The sequence below is a fragment of the Rutidosis leptorrhynchoides genome, unplaced genomic scaffold, assembly GCF_046630445.1.
Source record: "Rutidosis leptorrhynchoides isolate AG116_Rl617_1_P2 unplaced genomic scaffold, CSIRO_AGI_Rlap_v1 contig453, whole genome shotgun sequence".
In the NCBI taxonomy this organism is placed as follows: domain Eukaryota; kingdom Viridiplantae; phylum Streptophyta; class Magnoliopsida; order Asterales; family Asteraceae; genus Rutidosis; species Rutidosis leptorrhynchoides.
Genome location: NW_027266686.1, coordinates 20959 through 34147, shown reverse-complemented (window position 1 = coordinate 34147; position 13189 = coordinate 20959). Strand labels below are relative to the sequence as shown.

Here is a 13189-nt window from a genome sequence, read left to right as displayed (position 1 = left end):
TCTAAAAAGAAAAATAGTGTCAAGGTTCCAGGACCCTTTTCTTAATGAAGATATAGTATCATTTTCTTAATGAAGCATACCGGTGCGTTTGGTGTATTTTTTTTTTACTTTTATTGTGTATTAAAGTAATATGTGTGTTTGATTACTTATTTAAATTAATAAGTGAATTTATATAAAGTGAATTTTGAAAAGTAATTTTACCAAACATAATTTTAGATAAAAATAATTCTTATTATATGTATCAAACACCAAATTACTTTATTATTAAAAAGTACTTTTCTACATAGTAAAAAAGTAGTTCATAAAAAGTCATACCAAATGCCCTTTCAACTTTTTCCATAAATTATGATCCGGTTGCAAAATATTATGATTGCAGAAAAATATAAAATGAATAAGAATAAGGAATTAAGATGAAAGATGTGATTTATTCCTAATAAATCGTTGATTCAATTTGGAATGATGGAACGCATAAAAAAAATTCATACTTTTCAATTTTATTTTATCTATTTCGAGATATCCCATGACTTGTAACTAGCTATAGAGAATTTAATATTGTTCAAGAGTTAAGAACTGTCAACAAGAATTTAGGAAGAGATTTGTTAGGTAGCTTTATACAATTTGATATTTCATATTTTTCATATGATTAGGTTATGGATCTAAGAGCTGATTATCAATGATATATTATACTACTTCCGTCTTAAAATAAATGTAAATTTTTATATATAATTTGTATTGAAAAATTTGTATTTATTTTGGGATGGAGAGATTATATATAAGGAGGGAAAGAGACCAAAAGTATGATGAAAAATTAGGGCGGCTGGCGGCTCTTATTAAGGTTGTCATAATAGTCATGTATTTTTATTAAGAGAGTATTTATATCCTTATAGCAATAGAAATTTCTGTATGTAATTTGTCAATTTTGTCCTACTTTTTTATGTAATATGTAATTACTCAATATGTTAGATTATTCTACCAATTTTGTAACAGGACCATGATTTATATTAGATATTCCCAAAAAAATAAAAAAGACAGATGTATAAGCATAAAATATATTTAGATTACTTATCAAAAAAAAATATTTACATTTTGTTATGCCGTTAAAATTTCAGTATAAGATTTATGTATTCAAGAGTTGATATTTCATATTTTTCATATGATTAGGTTATGGATTCAAGAGTTGATTATCGATGATATATTATATACGGGAAGAGAAAGAGATCAAAGTGTGAAGAAAAATTAGGGCGACTGGCGGCTGCTATTACGGTTGTCATAATAGTCTTGCATTTTTATTAAGAGAGTAATTATATTTTTGATAGCAATAGAAAGTTCAGGGTATGTAATTTGTCGATTTTTTCTATATGATTGCTCAAAATGTTAGTTTATTCTACCCATTTTATAAGAGAAACATGATTTATATTAGATATTCCCAAAAACGATACCGATGTATAAAGCATAGTTTGGACGTATATAGATATTTAAAAATTGTTTTTTCTTTTTTGGAAGTTAATAATTAGAAATTGTTGATAAAATCAAATTATAAAATTTTATCAGCTGCTGATAAAATTTTATATTTGATGACCATTGGTGTACAAGTAAAAAGTCATAACCGGTAAATCATATATAAATGATTTATGTTATGTCTCGAAAAAAATGAAATTTAGAGTTGTTTATAATATTTACATTATAGATTTGAAACGTTTCAGTCTCAAAGAAATTTAGAGTTTTGAATGGTGGCGTGGTATTTGTTTCGTTATCAATTCTTCAAGCAATTGCCAATAGAGACTCAACTCTACCAAGGCAGACATTAGCTTGCTATTGAAGGCAACACAGAACTTTTGTATGAAGTTTCAGGATTTTTATCATGTGAGCTGAACTGGAATCACTACATTTTATACCAGTGAATCAAAAAATTCACTGATCCTACGTACGTTTCTTAACACAATTATATTCTTGTATCAAAAAAAAAAAAGGATTAATATCGAAAAAGTAAATTTTTATATTTTACCATTAGTATAAGGAACATTTTAATCTGATGCAGCAAATTTAGTTAGAGCAATTAACTCCCATTCTGTTAGTTTTTTATCATGCTGTAACTTTATTGATGATATCAGGGGCTCATGAGTTCCTTTGAATTTTTTATCTTATCATCAATACAGAGAGATGAAAATCACCTTGCTCATAGTCTTGCTAATAAAAGAAACAACATGCAAGTTTATTTATCCTCTCATATGTTCTCTCTAGCAACTCGTGATTTAAGTTAATGAAATCTCGATTATTTTAAAAAAAAATAAGGAACATTTTACTCTCTACTTATATTACTTTCTCTTTGAATTTTAATTCCCATAACCAATGGATATCACCTAATTAATTTGATTCATCTTTAAAGAGCAACAAGCTAAGATGAGAGCATTATTCTGTTTATTTCTCGCTTCATCTCACAGTTTTAAAATCTATTTTAGTGACCTTGTATACATAGAATGGAATTGTTCACTCAAAGAAAACTAAGTTCAATCTCAGGTTCTATATTCCACATAAATAAAACTATAAGGTACTAAAACTGAATTTCAAGTATGTCAATAGAACTTCTAATAATTTCTTTTTTCTTGTTTTGTTAATTTTGAACAAATAATTTTCTCTGATTATTTAAAGGATTGCATTTTCCTTATAATGATGTATCAATTGTAAAAATGTTCTAGTGTTTGTTTTGTGATATTTTATATTTTATTGGCAAAATTTCAACTTTGTCAGAGATATTCCTAAAGATACGATTCTTTCTAAATCTACGTTATCTCCTAGTGCAAGTAACAATCCTTGCTCGGTAAGAAATATCTTACATAATCCTTGTAGGACTATCTTGTTATACCCCAAATATTTATCTTGATGATTTCAGATTAGTCCGTCTGGTTTCATGTATATATAAATGGTGATTAATTTGTTATCATCTAACGTTACAGATTAAAGAAAAATTTAGGTTAGTGATCAAGTGTTAGACTTCGGGACATATTTGAATAAATGACTAATTTTGAAGGTGTAGTTGTGTAAAATGAATAAAGATTAGGGACTAAGTTACACTATATATTAAAATGTTTGCCAATGCATGTGTGATTTCAGTATACTAGTCAGTGGGCTCGTCCGTTGGATGAAAAAGTTCATACCTTCAAAAATTAATAATTTAAATATATATATTATATAAAAAATTATATAATAATTATTTATTTTAAATATTATTAAATCTATGTAAATATTATATTCAAAGAGAATTATTTTAATTTTATAGCAGTTTTAATTATTTTGATTTGATTTCAAAATCTACAATCCTATTAAATTTAAAGTTTATTTTGTTTTTAAAATTAATAAACATAGCAAAACGTAAAAGTTATATATCAAGATTGATTTCATAATAAAATTTACAATTGCATTTAATCAATTTAGTTGTTCCTCTTGCTTGAAAAATAATATATGTCCGTTTTAATTAAGAATAGAATAAAAATATAACGGATTTTTATGATGAATAATAGTTTAATGAAAAAATTAGAAAAAAATAATATATATTAGAAAATAAATTAGAAATATTTTTTTCAATAATTTGCGCGTTTGAATAGGAAAAATAAGAAGATGTGTCCGTTTTAATTAGGAATAGAAAAAAAAGAATATATGAATTTTATTATGAATAATTTTTTAAATAATAGATAGGAAATTGATTAGGATTAAAATTATTATATTTATTTTTATTAGAAAAAATTAGTTGGTAGAATTTTATTAGGAATCATTATGTTTTTATTGTATTTTGCTTTCCTAATTAGAATAGAAAAAAATATCATTGATTTAAAATTATAATTTGCTTCCTAATTAAACTCAAAATTTTTAAATATATATGTCAAATTATTATTCGTTAATAAAACGCCACGTGTCGGATGTTGATTTGACAATAAAATTTACAATATAATTACGATTAGAACAAATTGAGAAAGTCTCTCTATTGTTTATAAAAAAATACAGACATCTGGCACAAAAAAATTATTTAGGTATATTTCTCTTATTTTGTTTTGGATACGTATTAAATGTCAGTACATGTAAGAGAAAAAAAAACAAAAAAAAAAAAGAAAGAAGGGGAAAGATAACAGAGAACTATGTAAGAAGAGAAACAAAGAAAGGGTTTAGATGGTGAATGAGTAATTTGGTGGGTAAAGGCTAAAGAAAAAGTAGGATTTCAGGATTGATAATTAAAGAGAGCAAGAGTTGATTAATTTGGAGCTGAATTTTATTTGTTGAGTTTATAATTGGAATTTTTTGTTAATTCTAGTAAGTTTTTAACGGAATTTAACATTTTGTGTCTTCAGTATGTGAACACATAGCATGTCGTAAATTATTTTGTTGGTTGAACTGATTAGATTAAAAGTTTGGTTTGAATCTTTTCTTTAGTTCAAAGTTATAAATTGATTCATAAAGTTTGTTTCAATTGGTTGCTTAGAGTTGAATATAATTAGAATTTCAAAGAGATATATGTATTAATTAAAGCACACATGCGATTTGACTATTTTCTGTAATTTGAGTGTATAATTTGGTTACATTTTTATTTCAAGTTAATAACAGAAATTTAATTTGGATAAGAGCTAAATTGCTATGATAAAAAGTGATATATTGAAAATTAAAGAACATGTAAATTTATAGTCACATGAAAATAGATGTGTTGTTGAATTTATCTCACTTGTAAATATGGTATTTGATTTGCACGCCTGATATACTTTGGTGGGGAATTATGCATCCATTTAAGTATGGTAAATTGATAAATGTCTATCTTTGAGTAGATTTCGAAATCGAGTTGAGCGTGCAATCATGAGTGTTTTACAACGTTGGAAATGCGTCGCGAAGGAGGTAAGTACCCGATACACTATATGCTAATATAACGGTTTTCTAATAAACCGTACGTCTATGGTTGGTATATATATATATATACATAAATGCATTTGGATAATAAGTTTGATGAATTTGGTTATGGAAACTAATAATTGCAATTCGATTTGATTATCGAAACAATATTCCGTGGTTGGTTTGATGAAATATAATTACTGAATTAAGATTTCGAGCTTTTGTTAAGTAAGTGACTTCAAAGCTATTTTTATCCATGAATTTTATATTAATCAATGAAAACAGACTTCTAAATAATTTGAGAAATGCTTGAAAAATAATTCGTGGAATAAATTCGAGTTTATTGGTGTAAATGATTTTCAAATAAATTCTTCAAAATCAATTTTGATTATGATTTTGAGTTCGATTTGGAGATGATTTATCGAATGGAAGTATGAATACTTCCTATTGGCACACGTGTAGGTTACGGCCGTAGGCCGAGTATATAGAGGAACTATCCAGTTTTGAGTTTCCGTCATTTCTAGAGTGACATGGGTAACGAGGACGAGCTCACGGTGAGGCCGAGGTTGGCTTTGTGCTAACCAAAGCCAAAAGATGTGGAGACGGGTCGTTACCGTGTCCATAACGATGACGGAACCGCGGTGAGGCCGATAGTTGCGCACCTAAGCCAAAAGACACGGTAAGGCGTATCGTTACTATACTTAGACATGCTCTCGATACCACGTGCCAACCGACCGACTTGGTTAAGTGTCGGAACTTCATTGGATTAATAAACCATTTCGATTTACTCAATGCCGATTTGATAAAAATCACTTTAACTGGTTTGGTGGTTTGGATTTTGAATCGATAAGTCCTTGTTTTAAAGTGGATTTGGATTTGTGAAGTATAACCTATGATGATATTTGATAAAAAAAATAAGTACATTCGCTCTGTGTCCCAAATAAATAAAGTTTTTAAAATCTTTTAATTGATTTTCAAATTTCTATAGATGAATTGATTATTGGTCTGTCTTTATATTATTATATTTTGTAATTGGTATTTAGTGAGTATATTGTCACTCATCCAAATACTATATTTTTTTTCGTTACAGTTCAAAAATTAAGCGGTGCAAGGAAGCGCATGAGGATTCCAAATTCGTCTTTTTAAATTGAAGTTTATTCTTTATCCAGTAGAATATATTTCATGGTAGAATAAGACATAAATATAAATTATTTGTAATAATTTAAATAGTTAATTCTTGTTAATTAAGATATTGTATTAAGTTGGTCTTAATCTTGGATCGAGAAGGTTAAGACGCCGATCACGACTAGGGGATGTTTTCGGGTCGTGACAATCTTTGTATTCCTATATATATGCAAAAATTTGCCTCTTACCATACAATGTTATATTTAAGGACGTATTTGATTTATCGTACTTTTTAATATTTTCAATCCAAAATTCATCAATCCATCTTAGATCCATCTTAAAGTATTGAATTATATAATATAAAATAAAAATATATTATATATTTTTATTTTATAATATTATTTTAAATTTATAATTAAATATATCATAAAATAAAATTACACACCAAACCCATCTTTAACTCAAAAAATTTTAAAAAAATTAATAATGATTTCACGTGTAAAATTTTGTATGGCAGTAACGCGGGTATGAAGTTTTTCTCTAGTGTATGATGTACTCATTCAATCTATCAATAAAATATCATAAACCCTCAATTTATATCATTCGTAAAAAATGATCAACGGTATTCATATAATTTTGGATATTACCTGCAATTAACACTCTCTATTTCTCTCAAAATCTCATATCATAATTTAGGGATATATCAAATCAGCAGCATTCATTGAATTGAAGCATACATATGTTAAATCAACAAGCATCATATGTATTAATGACATCAATATTCATATATCATATATTTTGATACGTACCGTAACAGTGCTTTTCTGAAAATACGATAATATATACTTACATTTTTTTTCTCTTTTAGGGTTTTGCAATGCTCTATGTGCCTTGCTAGTTGCAGCTCGATCATCTTAGGCGTGTTTGATTATGACCTCTTGTGTCAGAGTGATCCTCTCCATTGTAAAGAATGGTCACCGGATCACAAAAGCAAGCATCGTTATCATCAATGTCATGCATATCGTAATGCACATCGTTGTTGAGGAGATGGTGCACGAAAACTATGGTCATGCGAAGAGATATACACCTGCCACAACGATCATCGAATGAGTTCCATACTTTGGTTGGCCGTTGGTGAAAATTTGCTCAGCCTCTTTAATACGCTGCATTTTAACTTAAAAAAAGTACTACCACCATTTTAAAATAATAGATGTTTTGAGTTTCAGTGGCATGTATAATTAATTAAATACATTAAGGATATTTTTGTGAAACAAAAGAGCTAAAACTTCTCTAAATTGAGTAAAACAACATGCATAGTTTAAGAAATATTTTATTTTAAAAAAATACCCTCATTACATCTATTAATTACACATACTACTAAAACTCAAAACATCAACTATTTTAAAATGAAGGGAGTATGATATTCGTATAATTTTAAGAGCAGGTGCTTACATTTGAAAATACAATATCATTTTTCCACATACAGAAGAAATAAATGAATGAAAAAAATTAGAAATAAAGGAAACTATGGACACTATACAATCAATTAAAACATCTATCTAACAACCATGTCGTAGAAAACGACATTCGAAGAATCAGGTATACATAATTCAATTATAAATATTTCACCTATGAAATCCAATATGTATTATTTATTAATCCGATCAAATTTATGTTTTTTATTTTAAGATTTCGAATTTTTAAGCGTTATTTGTCTCAATTAATGAGCGGAGTATATTTTCCTTTTCACTCGTCATATGTGGAAGAAGTAGACTCTAGAAATACTGTTAATTGAGTTTTACGAACAAATCTTATCAATTGTTTTGATTTTCATTGTGTTCAGAAAGACGTAGAAAGTCAAATTATTACGAATCTATTTTAAATTTATTTGTTTTGGATATTATTTAGTATAATATTTTTTAATGTTGTCGATGTCAACATTTTCTTATAAACATATATGTGCAAAATTATTAAATAATTATAATGTTAGATGGTTAATTATTATATCTAAGTATAATATATGCATTTTTGGAATTTATAATCAATAAGACGGAACTTTTCGTACACATGTTATAAAATATATTTATCGTAAAAATTCAAAAAATCCAATCCAGTACATTTTATTTTGTATCCCTCTCTATCAAACTTATATTTTCTCCATACTTACCTCAATTTAGGATGCCTCCTCATTTTTGGGACGAATTATTCCCTTTATTTGAAATCTCTATGTTCAAAAGAGGATTCACAACTTCTCACCAAGTCCAAAGCAGACAAAAGTTATTAACAGCCATGTTTTTTTTTCCTCAAATCGAAACAAGTAATTTTGTTCAGCTTCTTTATTATGCTGATGATGATGGTCAATTCCTTTGACCCGTTGGTCCTTGGGCTCGGAATTCAATTAGGCTTAAGAAAGCCCATTACTTCATTTGGCGGCCCTATAAAGTAAAATGTAGCGTTTTTAATTATAGTTTCCTTTTATATAATAGTATGTCTTTTATAACTCCTTATAAATACCGACCCCAATTGCACACCCCTAAAACCGCAACCACTGTTTATTTTTCTTTATCGTATCTACTGGAGCTTTTTTTTTTCTTGTTCAAAAAACTTAGTTATCGATCATGTCGTATTTATTACGTCACTTGCACTCGGCACAGGAGGTGGATGATGTGATTGAGGATTTAAAAGAGAAACGGAACGGGGTGATCGTGAATAAAGAAGAGAAACGTGTAGTGATAATTAGGTTTGGGCATGATTGGGACCAAACGTGCATGGAGATGGACGAAACCCTTGCATCCGTTGCCGGGAGGATCCGAAATTTCGCCGACATATATCTCGTCGACATAACGGAGGTTCCTGATTTTAACGTCATGTACGACTTGTATGATCCATCAACTGTCATGTTCTTCTATAATAATGAACACATTAGGGTTGATCTGGGAACTGGAATAACTACAAAATTAACTGGGCTCTCAAAGATAAACAAGAATTTATCGACATCGTTGAAACAGTCTACCGTGGAGCATCCAAGAACCGTGGTCTCGTGATTTCTCCAAAGGATTACTCCACCAAGTATCGCTATTAATTAACTACTATACCACCAAGTATCGCTATTAATTAACTACTATACCACCAAGTATCGCTATTAATTAACTACTATTCATGTTTGTATCGATTTTTTTCCCCTTGGATTGAGGTTGGCTTTTAGTAACTAGGATATGTTTCGGGTTCAGCGTGAAATTTCTTCTTTTTCTTATTAAGTAGTTTATCAACTAGTATTTGTTTATAGGCAAAAGTAACCGTTTGGTGTCTATTTTAAAAGTTGAACTGTTTCATCCCTTCAAATATAAATCGAACGAAATGGTTCTTCAAATGTTAATTTTTGAACTCGTTAGTCCCTCGATCCTAACGGACGTTAATTTTTGCCGATTTGTCACTTACAGCCAATCATAGAGTGACACGTGTCACTTACGTGTAAAAAAACGCCACCTAGACTTTGTGATCTGTTTAAATCGAAACAACATCAAACCGATACTTAAACCAAAATCAAAAATAAAATCGGTTTAACAATAAAAAGGATTATAAAAGGAGACTGAACCGGTTCGGTTCAACCATTCTTTCTTCTTCTTCTTCCTCGCTCGTCCGTCTCTCTCTGATCTGGTTTTTATTTTTATTTTTTTTAAGTTCTTTTCTTCTCTACTCCATGGTTCGACATCCATCCTCAAAGCCGAAAGCCTCACCACCTCCAGTCCTAACTCCCACGATCGGTTCAAAATAGACACCAACACCAGTCCGTCTCCTTCGTTCATAGTTATTTCTCCTCTTCACATATGAATTAGGTGAGGTATTCCCCACCTTATATATGATCCTAATGGATCGATCGAACTCTATTCATTAACAAACGACTAATCGAAAACTAATACGGTAGCTAATTACGACGATACGATAGGATTAATTCTACTGGCGATCGATAGAATTCTTACGAGTCGTAGTCTCTCTCTCTTAATCAGCTTTTTTTTTATTAATCTTAATTACATTGATAATTACTTTCTACCTTTCTTTTTCTTTCAGGGGTCAGTCTTCTTTTGATATTGTTATCTCATTTTCCCGGAAACGAAGCAAAAGCTACAACTGTGATAGAAAACTAATAAAGAGAGATGAACACAAGAGTTCGCACTGCTCTTCAATCCATGAAGGCGCCTCTGAATAGTAATGATAATACTAAAGTAAACTCTCCTCCTTTCTTCCTTTTCTTCTTCTCTTATCTTATAAAAATGCGTTCTTGTTATTTAGTTTCCTGAGAAAACGATGCTTCAGTACTTTCTATCTTATTTCCCAGAAAAAGTTTGGATTTTTTTAAATGGGTTTTATTAATGATGATGTGGGCATGTGGGAGTTCTTTCTTTCCATTGAACAGAAATTTTGATTATTAATTAAATTGGGTTGCTTTTAAATTAATATTCTTTGCTGATTGTAAAAAAAAAGCTACTTACTGTCTATAGGTAAGTAATAATACAAAAGCATGCACTTTGGATCCAAATCCGAAATGGGTTCTTTCACTTCTTTCAAGAAACGAATAATTGTGTGCTTTTAGCTTAAGCTTGAATTATATCCAATCTGATTTTATTTTTTATTTGAAATGTGCATTCGATACTGAATCTACAAAGAAGAAGAAGAAGATGGAGACTCAAAGTAGCAGAGTATTTGGAACTGGTAAAGGTGTCGCCAAAATAAAACCAGATCAGGGAGAGACGGACGAGCGAGGAAGAAGAGAGTTAATTACAAAAATATCGTTTCCTTTTGAAATGTAAACATAAAATGGGATGGTTTTGTGGGCGTGAACAAGAATACAGAGATCGGGTTCTAGGAACCCGATCTTCTTGTCATTAAGGTGGTAATCCATTTAATTAATAATTTTTTTTTATGGAAATAGCATGATCGGGTTCTCAGAACCCGATCTTGCTTATTTTATGTATCCTTCAAAGGTAAGTAAATAGATTCGATTTTTATTCATGTTCGCGTTCCAAACTCCCGATCTTGTTTATTTTTTTAATCATGTTCGCGTTCCAAGATCCCGATCTTGTTTATTCTTTTAATCATGTTCGCGTTTCAAGATCCCGACTTTATTAATCATGTTCAATGCCGGCTGGAAAGTGACCGGCACGTCACCGGCACGACTACTGTTCAAAAAATCTGAAAATTTCCGAAACCTTCTTTTAGTCGTTTTACTTCGTTTTCATCGTAGAAATACTATATACAACCTATAAAACATGTTGTTAAAAGGAGTTGGGTTAATTGGAACGTTTTAGAAATTTTGACCGAAACTTTGAATCAAAAATTAAGAAAAACGAAAGCGAGTTAGTGAAATTAAATGGTACCATCGTGTTTTTTATGAAGAAAGGAATCTTTTGGTACCGGAACCAAGTCCGGAGGTGGCCGGAATCTCCAGAACGGAGACGGGGCAGAGGAGTGAGAAAGTTGTCGAGGAGAGAGAAAGCTTCCGCGAGGAAGACGACTCAGCCGCGTGAAATTAATTTTTTTTTTAATGGAAATAGCATGAGCTTATTTTAAGTATTTTTTATTCATGTTCGCGTTCCAAGCTCCCGATCTTGCTTATTTTTTTTAATCATGTTCGCGTTCCAAGCTCCCGACGTTGTTAATCACACAATTAACAAGTTCGTGTTCTGAGAACACGATACCATATTTCACCTCCACACTTTCGTTTCAACCCCTACGACTGTAGCCGACTCGGAAGAAGAAGAAGAAAGAATGGCTGAACCGAACCGGTTCAGTCTCCTTTTATAATCCTTTTTATTGTTAAACCGATTTTATTTTTAATTTTGGTTTAAGGGTCGGTTTGATTTTGTTTCGATTTAAACAGATCACAAAGTCTAGGTGGCGTTTTTTTACATGTAAATGACATGTGTCACTCTATGATTGGGTGTAAGTGCCAAATCGGCAAAAATTAACGTCCGTTAGGGTCGAGGGACTAACGAGTTCAAAAATTAACGTTTAAGAGACTATTTGATTCGATTTATGTTTGGAGAGACGAAACAGTTTAACAACGTTTAAAATAGGACCAAACGGTTACTTTCGCCCTTATTTATATATTGTATTGTATATAAATTTACTCTCTTACTACATGAAAGACTATTTGGAGCTCTCCTTAAAATTAGGTCCCTAAATTTTGACTTAATTTATTTTTATTTATTTTGATTCAAAACAAACCTTAACATATATCAATTAACTATAGTTAAATAAATTATATTTTATTATCATTATAATTTTTATAAATATTTTGATATATATTTAACCACACATCAATCATCCACTATCTATCTAAATATACTTTCATATTATTATAATAATAGTATATTTAACCATACATCAAGTCCATTAACTCATCAAATCATCCAAAATCACACTCACCCATTCAAAATCTCAAACATAATCAAATGAAAAAAACGAAAAGGAAAAAAAACCACACCCTTAATGAGTCCATTTACAATAATCCCAGTCAGCATAAAACCATGGATCAAAAACAGAGAAAAGATAAGAAATTACTTCAGCCTTCCAGCCTAGCTACTGGTTACTCTAGTCAACTTTAAAGCCACTATCTAATTTGGGAAACATTGCAATTGCTTACTATTTCGACTCATTACGAGAATTTCAAATTCTATCAAATTTCAGGAATATTTTTATCAAGCATTCCTTGACCATCATCAAAGATATGGTATACTCGCGATTTTTGTATTTCGACCTCTAGTTTGGAGCATTAGGTTTTCTTTTGAGAATTGTCGTTGCCGATTGACAAACTATTTGTTTCACAAACTATTTGATTCTGCCACAAACAAGCTTAATTAATAATTTTCCTACATTTATCAAAAAAACAAAAAACAAAAAATGGTATACTAACTTAGATTATACAAGCTGGAGAACTCTAGCTTACTCTTGTGTCTCAATATTAAGTTAGCTTGGTGGTTGCCTGGCTGGTGAATCAAAATTTCAAAAGCTTGAAACATTAACTATTTATTTACAGTAAAAGCAGTTGCATGGGAATAATTAGCCGACTTTATTGATAGAACCAAGAGCAGGTGCTTACATTTTGAAAATACAAGATCATTTTTCCATACAGAAATAAATGAATGAAAATTAGAAATAAAGGAAACTACGGATAATATACAATCAATTAAAACAT

The 13189-nt window shown here is 29.8% G+C and overlaps 1 pseudogene; it reads left to right on the top strand.

Moving 5' to 3' along the window:
* The first annotated feature begins 8765 nt into the window (after positions 1 to 8765).
* LOC139883799 (thioredoxin-like protein YLS8) lies at positions 8766 to 9076 on the top strand (annotated as a pseudogene).
* Positions 9077 to 13189: the final 4113 nt, after the last annotated feature.